Here is a 12,473-nt window from a genome sequence, read left to right as displayed (position 1 = left end):
CGTAAGGGTGTATCCATTTAGCCCGGGTAGTATACTGCTTAAAGGCAGCAGGTTCCAGTTGGGGTTTCTGGGCCTTCCATGTGCTTTCCATCGCGCAGTACTTCTGTACTATATGAGATAGTTCTGTGACTCTGTATGCAACAGCGGTTGAGGGTATTCCAAGTTCCCTCGTTGGTACAATTGCGATGAAAGACTGAGACTGCATCCTCGTCGCAGCAATCTCTAATCTTGTTTTTGACAAGTAGGAGTGGCCCAAAGGTGATGGACCACTTCCTGAGGTTGTTGCCATACATACATTAGGTCGTATATGTCTGGAGGGCCTGAATTACTTGGAGAGTATGGATTGTGGTGGGTGGGTGGGCTAAAAACTTGAGTCCGACCAAATTTTGTGTCCGGAGCTTGCAAAATCTCCGAGGTCACTAGTTTGGGTCCGGGAAGATCCAAGCGCTCCCCGGACCCTATGTCCGACTCTATGTTCGGGGGATACGGACTCCCATCCAAGGGAAGGGTATCCGGCTAAAGGGGTTCGGAGACCCGAACATATCTGGTTTTTAATATAGGGGAAGAAGTGTTATCGGCTCGTTCCTCGACGACTGCTACCAGGTGGGTGATCTGTGGGAGATTGATTTCCCTCTGGCCAGGTTTAAGCCCGATCAAATCATAGTCCGTCGAAACCCCCAGGGTGGCGATGTGATCTAGCAGCTCGTTTAAGGACGAGACGTCCGCCGGATCCATCTTCTTGAAGTATTCGAGACCGATGTGGGAGTGATGTTTGGCGATCATGGGTGTCGGTGTCAAAACCGGCGGATCTCGGGTAGGGGGTCCTGAACTGTGCGTCTAGGCGGATGGTAACAGGATACAAGGGACATGATGTTTTACCCAGGTTCGGGCCCTCTTGATGGAGGTAAAACCCTATGTCCTGCTTGATTAATATTGATGATGTGTGTTACAAGAGTAGATCTACCACGAGATCAAGGAGGCTAAACCCTAGAAGCTAGCCTATGGTATGATTGTTGTTCGTCCTACGGACTAAAGCCATCCGGTTTATATAGACACCGGAGAGGGCTAGGGTTACACAGAGTCGGTTACAATGGTAGGAGATCTACATATCCGTATCGCCAAGCTTGCCTTCCACGCCAAGGAAAGTCCCATCCGGACACGGGATGAAGTCTTCAATCTTGTATCTTCATAGTCTTGGAGTCCGGCCGATGATGATAGTTCGGCTATCCGGACACCCCCTAGTCCGGGACTCCCTCAGTAGCCCCTGAACCAGGCTTCAATGACGATGAGTCCGGCGCGCATATTGTCTTCGGCATTGCAAGGCGGGTTCTTCCTCCGAATAATCTATAGAAGATTGTGAACACCAGGATAGTGTCCGGCTCTGCAAAAATAAATTCCACGTACCACCGTAGAGAGAATAATATTACACAAGTTCAATCTGCTGACGTATTTTGTGGCGTGACGTCACACCACTACTAAGCCTTTACTCGAATTGTTTTTATTGTACCACCTCAGCGCGTTTAGCGAAGCGGTTTCCTTGGCACGTCTTGTCGAAGTAGAGATTGTGTTCCCCTTATTCCGGGATTCCCATCAATACGGACGTGGGTAACCCAACCGCGCCATTGATTGCAGCGCTTGGGAGATAAGCGAGTTTTACCAGGCCGGTGGGGACACATGTTTTTGTCCGCCCATATAAGGGGATAAAGATCCAACCCTTTTACCCGCGCCTTCTTCCTCCTTGGCTTATCCATCTCCGCGAACTCAAGCTCCAGCGCCCAAGTCCGCACTTCTCACCTCAACCTTCTCCAACTATGTCCGGAGCGGGAGGCAAGTGGATGGCCTCCTCCGTCACGGAGGGGCAGATCCAGAAGCTGCGCAACGCCGGATATTTGTCCAGCAACATCGCGCACCGGCTCCCCGATGAGGGAGAGCTCATCCCCACCCCCAGGCCCCATGAGAGGGTAGTATTTCTTCCCCATTTCCTCCGCGGTCTGGGCTTCCCACTTCATCCCTTTGTCCGGGGGCTCATGTTCTACTACGGCCTGGATTTCCATGATCTGGCCCAGAATTTCATCCTCAACATCTCGGCATTTATCGTTGTGTGTGAGGCCTTCCTATGCATCCAGCCCCACTTCGGCTTGTGGCTCAAGACCTTCAGTGTCAAGCCGAAGGTTGTGAAGGGCAGCCAAGCGGAGTGCGGAGGCGCCATGGTGGGCAGGATGTCCCACGTTACTTGGCTGGAGGGCACTTTCGTGGAAACCATTAAGGGGTGGCAATCGGGGTGGTTCTACATCAATGAGCCGCGTGACCCTGAATGGGCAGCGGCCCCCGAATTTAGATCTGGCATCCCTACACGGCTCACCTCCTAGAAAGAGAGTGGCCGGATCTGGGGTGACTCGGAGGAGCTGACCGGACTCCAAGCCTGTATCCAAAAGTTGGTGGACAAGAAGCTCAAGCTTGTCAATGTAGTCCAGGTCATGCTCATCCGCCGGATTCTCCCGTGCCAACGACGAGGTTTCAACATGTGGGAGTTTGATCCAGCGTAGCACCAGACTCTGAGCAGGCTCTTCGACACTACGTATGAAGATGTTTGGAAGGTGCTGTTCAAGGGCGCCGAGGCTCCCGCATCCGCTACCGAAGATCGCGGATTCAGCTCGCAGTGTCCGGCTGACGAGGTAAGTGATTTTGTCGCTTGTTTTCCATAGTTTGACTCTATGCGGGATCTAAACTCCCTTTACCTTTGACAGGACTGGTTGGCGAAGGCCGAACATACTATCTGTCCGGCCCCATTGCCAGAGGACCCAGCGGACGCCCACCTAACGGGGCTACTGGCTCCGGCACCCCACGTGGTGCCGGAGAAGAAGGCCAAGAAGAAGGCCACGGGTACTCGAAAGAGTTCCCGTTTTCAGGTGTTATCGGATGATGACTCCGAGGCCGACTCCTCCCACAAAGGCGAGGAGGAGAAGAAGAAAGCCTCTCCCCCAGCGGGGGGAGGGAAGAAAAGGAAGGCTTCCCCTACGGGGGAGGCCGAAGGGTCCAAGAAGGGAAAAACTCTTTCCCCGGACTGCTCTACCAACGCCAGTGACGACGACGAGGACTGGCCTCCAAGGGCCAAGCCCCTGGCGAGATCGTAAGTATCCGGACTCCCGAATAACTTCATGGTTTTTCTTTTTGCCACATAATGTCTTTCTAATGCCGCATACTCCCGGACTTTGCACCGGACTCGGCCCCGGAACCCATAGTGGCTCCGGAGTTCGGCGGGCGACCCCTTCGTAAGAAGGGCAAGACCGTGACGCCAGCAGCCTCCGTCCAACTGGAGGCGCCGGATAACTTGCTGGAGGCGCTCAATGGCGCCTCCATTGAAGAGGAACACCGCACTATTATGAGTGCGGTGATTCAGAAGGTTCAGCTCGCCAAGAGCACGCTGACCGAAGCCTGCAGCAGCCTTCTAACAGGCTTTGAGGTAAGAATTTTGATATATGTAAAATAGTACCACATAGACAGTAGCCCCTGATGCTCGGTTCGGTGTTCGGAAAGAAAAGCCGAACTGAGGATCTAAAAAGATATACGCAGGAGTCATAAAAAATATGTCAATATGGGATTGCAGGCTGTGCTGCTGACCTCCGTCGCACTGACTGTGGAGGTCAATACTTTGAAGGAAAGCCTTGAGCGGTCCGAGAATGAGCTCGGCCGTGCCAAGAAGCAGCTCGAGGAAAAAGAAGGTGAGTAATACCTTATTAAAATTGTACCTTACAGAAAAGGATTTGGTTGCAAGAAAAATGACAAGGATAACGTGGATATAGCAAGGGCCACAAACGAGGTGGCGACCCTGAAGGAGGCGGTGTCCGCGGCCGAACGTAATGCGGCCGCGGAACACACCGAGCGAGAGAAGCATGAGGCACGGGTGGCGGAGGTACAGCAAGAGCTCCAGGCTCTCATGGAAAAACATGAGAGTTTGGAGCGTGACTCGAAGACTCGAGAGTCCGAGCTTGCGATGGCTCTTGAGAGTGCCAAAGCCGCTAAAGCCGAAGCCTACAAAGCCCTCCAAGAAATCGAGGAGTTGAAGAAAATAGCGGCGAGTAAGGCATTTTTCATGCAAAGTAAGCATGTGAGTGTTAATTACCTGTTACTTACCCGAATTCGGAGCTCTCCAGGAACGTTCGCAGATCTTCCTCGCAGCGTATCCGATGCTGCCGCATTCTACCGGGCCGAGGAGGGGAGCTCAACGGAGAAGGTCTTCTGGTCTCAGTATGCTGAGGCCGGACATCCGGTGCCCCTTAGCGACCAGCTGAAGCAGCTGGTCGAGCTCCACAAGGTGGCCGAACAGGCCATGAAGGGCCTCATAGTTTGGCTGTGGCCTAAGGAGGTCATGCCTGGGAGCTACTTCGGCCTGGTGCGGCGGCTGGTGGATGCGTGCCCGTGGGTTGAAGTCATCAAGCACTCCGCCTGTATTGAGGGTTCCCGTCGGGCCCTTGCCCGCGCAAAGGTGCACTGAGGCAAGATGGATGCCCAGAAGCTTGTGACGGACCCGCCACCGCAGGGCAAGGAGCACTGCACGCCCAAGATGTATTATAAGAGTGTCTTGAAGGGTGCCCGCACTATTGCGGGTGAGTGCTCCAAAGATGTAATATTTGAGTAGACTCGCATTTTGTTATCCTGTGCGCTGAAAACTTAGTTCATATGCGCTAAGCAACGCTTGTTAATTTAAAATATTACCTTATGTGCGGCTGTTTATCAAATCTGAGAGATGGCAAGTCGTCGGCTTCGGCCCCCATGCCACGAGTGCTGGGGTGTTCGGGATAAACTTGAGTACTCTTGTTCCCATTTTTGGGTCCATCTAGGGAGGCGCTCAACATGACGAACAAGGCAACCGGACTTATAATGCTTGAACACTCTCACTTAGCCATAGAATTCTATAATTTTAAATTTCGGCGAAGCCCCTAGTCTTCGAAAGGCCGAATTTGGGGCGCTATCCACGGCTGGGCCGGACAAAAACCGGCTCCTCGCTCTAAGCGGCATAAGTCTTTAGGGACTCGCAAAAAACCTCTCGAACAGCGACCAGCTCTCGCCTCATCATGACGGTCAGTTTTAGCTTTCTCCACTGAGGCGTTAACCCAGCTCAACTGGGGCGCAATCACAGTGGTTCTCCCAGTGCTACCTTAGCCGATACAACGGAACGTAAGGTACCAAAACATGGGAGCCGGGCAAACCCAACTATTGACCCAAGACATGATTCGGAGTTGATGCATATAATGCTATAAGTTCGGAGTGCCGCACTTGTGAAAGTGTTCGGACTTATCACACCATGATGTGGGGAACATAAGCCCCTGGTGTTTTTTAGCCGTACCAAAGTGTACGGATGCAACATGTCGTAAATGAACATATGTATAAGAAAGAAATGCAATTATAACCAAAAAGATGATGCATTGTTTTATTCAAGAAGTACTGCTATGAATGCAGAACGATACAAATAGTGCGATAAGCGGGGGACGGGACTGTTAAACATGTCCCCCTCTAGGGGTAGGCTGCGGAGTGGTGTATAAAATAGATTAAATGCTCGTAAGGGAGACCACTTGGATATTCGTCGCAGCCTTTCTCCTTCCTTGGCTGTTGCATCGTGAGTTCGGCCGGTCTACTGCCGGACAGGGCCTCTGGTAAACGGAGTCCTGTGGGTAAGAAAAGAAAAGGAAAGAGAAAAAAAAAAGAAATGGCGCACTTAGGAGCCCCTGATGTGGTTGAGCCGCATTCTGGGCCTGTCATGGTCGTGCCCCTTCCCCTATGCCCATGGTATCTCCAGAGCGTAATGATGTACGCGAAGGGCCAGTCTTGCGATCTTGCGAGGGCTGGGGTTGGGGTCGCATTGCTACGCGTGCTCGGAACGCGCCAGGTGGTCTTGTTGTAGGTTACTTCGGGCGCGTTTGGCCGTGTCTGGTCGCTTAATGGCCGGACTCGAGAATTGCCTTAAGAGGCTGCATTGTACTTCTGTCGCGAGAGCCGCTGTATGTTCCTCCGTTCAGAGGGAGCGCTCGGTGTTTTCGTTGACCATAATGACTCCTCGAGGGCCTGGCATCTTGAGCTTGAGGTATGCGTAGTGCGGCACCGCGTTGAACTTTGCAAACGCGGTCCGTCTGAGTAGAGCATGATAGCCGTTGTGGAACGGAACTATGTCGAAGATTAACTCCTCGCTTCGGAAGTTATCCGGTGATCCGAAGACCACTTCCAGTGTGACTGAGCCCGTACAATTGGCCTCTACACCTGGTATGACGCCTTTGAAGGTCGTCTTTGTGGGTTTAATCCTTGAGGGGTCTATGCCCATCTTGCGCACTGTGTCCTGATAAAGCAGGTTCAGGCTGCTGCCGCCATCCATCAGGACTCTGGTGAGGTGAAATCCCATCGACGATTGGGTCTAAAACCAATCCGGCGAATCCGCCGTGGCGGATGCTGGTGGGGTGGTCCCTTCGATCAAAAGTGATCGGGCAGGAGGACCATGGGTTGAACTTCGGGGCGACTGGCTCCATCGCGTATACATCCCTGAGTGCACGCTTCCGCTCCCTCTTGGGTATGTGGGTTGCGTATATCATATTCACCGTCCGCACTTGTGGGGGAAAACCCTTCTGTCCTCTGTTGTTCGGCGGTCGGGTCTCTTCTTCGTCATCGCTATGCAGCCCCTTGTCATTGTTTTCGGTAATTAACTTGCCTGCCTACTTGAATACCCAACAGTCCCTGTTGGTGTGGTTGGCTGGTTTTTCGGGGGTGCCGTGTATTTGGCACGAGCAGTCGAGTATTTGGTCCAAATTGGACGGACCCGGAGTAGTTCTTTTGAATGGCTTTTTCCGCTGACCGGGTTTAGAGCCTCTGAATCCGGCATTGACTGTCGTATCCTCACTATTGTCGCCGTTAATCCGGCGTTTGTTTTTGTTACAACGCGACCTGCCATTACGGTCCTTGATATCCGGACTGCCAGAATTTTTGCTGAGGTTGTTGCTGCGTGCTAGCCAGCTGTCCTCACCCGCGCAGAAGCGGGTCATGAGTGATGTGAAGGCTGCCATGGATTTCGGCTTTTCCTGTCCCAGGTGCCGGGCAAGCCACTCGTTGCGGATGTTATGCTTGAAGGCCGCGAGGGCCTCCGCATCCGGACAGTCGATGATTTGGTTTTTCTTGGTTAAGAACCGTGTCCAAAATTGTCTGGCCGATTCGTCTGGCTGCTGAATTATGTGGCTTAGGTCATCAGTGTCTGGTGGTCGCACATACGTGCCTTGGAAGTTATCGAGGAATGTGGCTTCCAGGTCTTCCCAACTCCCAATTGACTCTGCTGGCAAGTTGTTAAGCCAATGTCGGGCTGGTCCTTTAAGCTTGAGGGGGAGATATTTGATGGCGTGAAGATCGTCACCGCGGGCCATGTGGATGTGAAGGAGATAGTCTTCGATCCAAACCGCGGGGTCTGTTGTGCCATCGTAAGATTCAATATTCACGGGTTTAAACCCTTTGGGGATTTGATGATCCATTACTTCATCTGTGAAGCATAGTGGGTGTGCGGCGCCTCTGTACTGGGCGATATCACGACGGAGCTCAAAAGAGCTTTGTCTATTTTGTTCGGCCCGGCCGGACTTACTGTGTCCGGCGTGACGGTTGTCGTCACGTATCATGGGGCGCCCACGCGATCCATAGATCGATCTTGATTGTCTTGCCTTATCCTCCAATATATCTCGCAAGTCCGGAGCGTTCCCCTGTGGCCTTGTGCTTTTCGAGCGATGCCGGGGTACGGTTCTAGTGAAGGGCCTAGAGGCCTCTCTGTCGCGACCACGGGGTGGTCGGTCAGCCGTATTGTCTGCTGGTGATGCAGGTTCATATGCCTCCTCCTCTAATCGGGGGAGCAGCTTGCGTTTAGGGTAGCTTTTGGAGGGGCATTCGAGCTCATGCTCTTCGGCCGTGAGGACTTCAGCCCATCTGTCGGCTAGCAGATCTTGATCAGCTCTAAGCTGTTGCTGCTTTTTCTTGAGGCTGTTTGCCGTGGCCATAAGCCTGCGTTTAAAACGCTCTTGTTCGACAGGATCCTCAGGCACGACGAATTCGTCGTCGTCGAGGCTCGCCTCGTCTCCGGAGGGAGGCATATAATCCTCTACCTCTTCTTCTGCCGCTCTCTCGTGAGGGCTGGCGTCTCCGTCCTCCTGTGCTGAATCTTGCTGGAGTGGGTTGTCTTCGGCACTGTCTGGGGTGTTATTATCTCCGGTGCCGAAATCCTCATTCTTGTTGTGGCGGGATTTAGAGCGGCGCCGCTGACGCCGGCGCTTGGGCTGTTTCTTGGAGTGGTCATCCTCCGTTGTTCCTTCACCATTCCCATCCTTTGGGATATCCACCATGTATATGTCATATGATGAGGTGGCTTTCCAGTGCCCGATAGGCGCTGGTTCTTGGTCGTCTCCGGCATCATCGTCCATACCGTTGATGTCTTCGGAGTCGTAGTCTAGCATGTCGGTTAGATCGTCGACAGTGGCTACCAAGTGGGTGGTGGGTGGGGTTTGAATTTCTTCGTCGTCCGCATCCCAACCGTCCTGACCGCAGTCCGGCCAGGGCTCTCCTGATAACGAGAGATACTTTAGCGAACTCAAGATGTCGCCGAAAGGTGAGTGTTGAAAGATGTCCGCAGCGGTGAACTCCATGACCGGCGCCCAATCGGATTCGATTGGAGGGGGCGCGGGAGGTTCGGAGTCCGGCAAGGGGTCCGGCACCTCGGAGTCACGAGCTTTATGAGGGACAAGGTCAGTGTTCGGCTCTATCATCGTAGAGGTTGCAGCCCCCGAGGCGGTGTCTAGCCATCCGTCCTCAATCTGCGCAGCCGGCTCCGAATTGAAGATCGTAGCGGACTCGAGTGCGGCCTCCAGGGTACTGTCCTGCTGCAGAGCTAGATCATGCCCGTCGTGACAGTGCGGCGCGCTTGGCTGTGACTCGAATCCATCGAAGATCAAGTCCCCGCGGATGTCAGCCGTGAAGTTCAAACTTCCAAATCTGACCTGACGGCCAGGGGCGTAGCTTTCGATCTGCTCCAGATGGCCAAGCAAATTGGCCCGCAGTGCAAAGCCGCCGAATACGAAGATCTGTCCGGGAAGAAAGGTCTCACCCTGGACTGCATCGTTGATGATGATCGAAGAAGCCATCGAGCCTATCGGTGACGACACAGAGGAACTCTCAATGAAAGCACCAATGTCGGTGTCAAAACCGGCGGATCTCGGGTAGGGGGTCCCGAACTGTGCGTCTAGGCGGATGGTAACAGGAGACAAGGGACACGATGTTTTACCAAGGTTCGGGCCCTCTTGATGGAGGTAAAACCCTACGTCCTGCTTGATTAATATTGATGATGTGTGTTACAAGAGTAGATCTACCACGAGATCAAGGAGGCTAAACCCTAGAAGCTAGCCTATGGTATGATTGTTGTTCGTCCTACGGACTAAAGCCATCCGGTTTATATAGACACCGGAGAGGGCTAGGGTTACACAGAGTAGGTTACAATGGTAGGAGATCTGCATATCCGTATCGCCAAGCTTGCCTTCCACGCCAAGGAAAGTCCCATCCGGAGACGGGACGAAGTCTTCAATCTTGTATCCTCATAGTCTTGGAGTCCGGCCGATGATGATAGTTCGGCTATCCGGACACCCCCTAGTCCGGGACTCCCTCAGTGGGGGATGTTGTTGGCTTAATGGCCATGCAGGTACCCACGGTGAAATCGCCGAGCTGGAGGATATGTCCTGAGGTTAGGCTCCCTCCAGAAGTGATTTCGGTATTGATGACAAGGCGAGCCATAGATCGCTTTTCGTGACTACATAGTAGAGCTCTTAATGAAAGCACCAATGTCGGTGTCAAAACCGGCAGATCTCGGGTAGGGGGGCCCAAGATGTGAGTCTAAGGATCAATGGTAACAAGGGGACAATGGGGACACGATGTTTACCCAGGTTCGGGCCCTCTTTAAGGAGGTAAAACTCTACATCTTGCTTGATTGTATTCGATGAGTATAGGGGTTACAAGAGTTGACTTACCTCGAGATCGTATTGGCTAAACCCTACTCCCTCCGTTCCAAAATAGATGACCCAACTTTGTACTAAAGTTAATACAAAGTTGAGTCATCTATTTTGGAACGGAGGGAGTAGCTGTCTAGCCTATGACTATTCTGATAGCCTCTATGGACTAAACCCTCCGGTTTATATGCACACCGGAGGGGCCTAGGGTTGTACAGAGTCGGTTTACAGAAGATAGAAACAGTATATCCAGACACCCAACTTGCCGCCCACGCACATAGGAGTCCTACCCGGACACGGGGAATAATCTTCGGCTTTATCTTCACGGCCCATTGGTCCGGCCCATATCAAATAGGACAGACACCTGAGGACCCCCGAATACAGGACTCCCTCACTGGTCTTTTTAGACAATGTTTACAATGACCAATCACATGAATTAAATCAACCTCGAGGTATGGCCACTTTCCAGCCCGTAACTCATCCTTAGACTGCTTCAGCCATAGCAAACTTAACATTTGCGTTCCTTTGGGTATGAGTTACCAGAAGGGAAGATGCAACTTACTGATATGGATTGTCTATCATACCTGGCCATGAGACATTTACAAATATTGAATTGTACCCCATTGTTGACATGTACAATTTGACCGAATTGTTCATTGCAGACACCTTATATGGACATGTGCATACACATTTTTCTTGTTACACGTAAATAGTCTCATCATATTTAAAAAGAATGCCACGGACCTTCTTGAAACCAATAAATAGGCCAATTATGATATTATTGATTGAAAGAACAAAAAAAATGTGCAAAACAAGGACTTAAAGGTTAATTTAATCGTTGTGTGTAAACAGGCTCATTATATTGGAAAAGAATGCCACAAACCTTCTTGGCACCAATACACAAGCTCATTATATTTGAAAGAACATTTTTTTTGCAAAACAAGTACTCCAAGGTTAATTTAATCAATCGAACGGATCATTGCATACATTTAAATTGACATTTAAATGTTTAGAGTGACTCGTCCCATCAGCTAATTCAACCTTGAGATATGGCCACATCCCAGCCGGTCACCCATATCCCCAAAGTGCTCCATTCATAGCATGCTTAACATTTGTGTTCTTTCCGATCAGCTGGCGGATGGGGATAGCTGGACCTTGCTGGTATGGGTTTCCTTCTCGCATCCTTTATGATGTACCCGAATGACCGCACATCACCGGCCCAATGCTATGTCGCCCGCGAATCTAGAAGCTTCCCCTTCGTCCAGCTACTTCATGTGTTTTCCCCAGTTTTTGCCGCCCGCCCTCCTATATAGTACCGCCTCGCATCGGCCATTTCCGGCGAGCAAACACTGCACATACCAGTCCTTGGCCATGGTTCGTCTGGAAATCAGCACCTGCAACAACATCGACGGCAGATGGAGTCCCCTGATTTCCAGCTGTGCATCTCCATGCCTCAGCCCCTCACCGTGTGGCTCCCCATATCCCCAATTAGATCCTTCTCCGGAGGAGCTCAAAACCGCACGCAGTGAGGTTTGACAACTACCCACAGATGCCCTGTAAGCTCCTCGATCAAGAGCATGCTCAATTGATCAAATTCTCGATAGAGATGTCCACCTGTGCGAAACGAGAAGGCAAGACGTGCAAGAATTTCCTCACTACCTTGGTATCACCGATGGTGTCTCCAAGATAGCAAAGATATGTCGTGAGGCTGGTGACCCACATCGCTAAGTCAATGATCCGCTCGCCATCGTTGAAGGTGATTGTCTCGAACTCCCCACTCAGAGGCGTTATGCGTTTGCCTCATGCATGTGATCACGGGAAAGACATCTGAGTCCTGTTCACAGCCCACACGGTCTTCGCGTTTGTCTTCCCCGAGATCATGCTATTCAACTCCAGCAGAGTGAACAGATCAGCGCCTCCATGACCAGCTGATCTTCCTTCGAAGGCACGATGTCATCCTCGATGGCGACCCATAGGCTCGCGGCATGGATGTTCACCTTCATCACCAATGCCTTGTCGGAGTAGTTCGAGCGGGTGAGCATCGGGAAAGCGAGGTTGGTGCCGCCGCCGTTGGGCTCACAGACCACCTGCTACACCATGATCTTGTCGCCGCCATCACGCCTTGTCCTACTGTCTCCGCGGCTTGGCGAGCGCTGCCGCTCCTACGGCGGTGATACATTGAGCCTATGAGCTAAAAACGCTAACAGGAAAACAGAAAGCAGAGGCGCTGCTGCGGCAGCCTAAAATCGCTGCCATGGGTGTCGAAATCGGTGCCATGGCAGGCATTCTAAATGCTCTGCCATGGCAGCTAAGAATGCTGCTCTTGCATGCAAACGTGCCGCGGCTAGCTTTATTCAACAACCAACACACAGTACAGCACTTGGCTGCAAATAAGTACTTAAACAACAAGTAAACATCACTATAAATTACGACCATAGTGATCAAACAACATTTAACAAACAA

This window comes from Triticum aestivum, chromosome 3B (genome assembly GCF_018294505.1).
Source record: "Triticum aestivum cultivar Chinese Spring chromosome 3B, IWGSC CS RefSeq v2.1, whole genome shotgun sequence".
Lineage (NCBI taxonomy): Eukaryota > Viridiplantae > Streptophyta > Magnoliopsida > Poales > Poaceae > Triticum > Triticum aestivum.
This window is presented reverse-complemented; position numbering follows the sequence as displayed.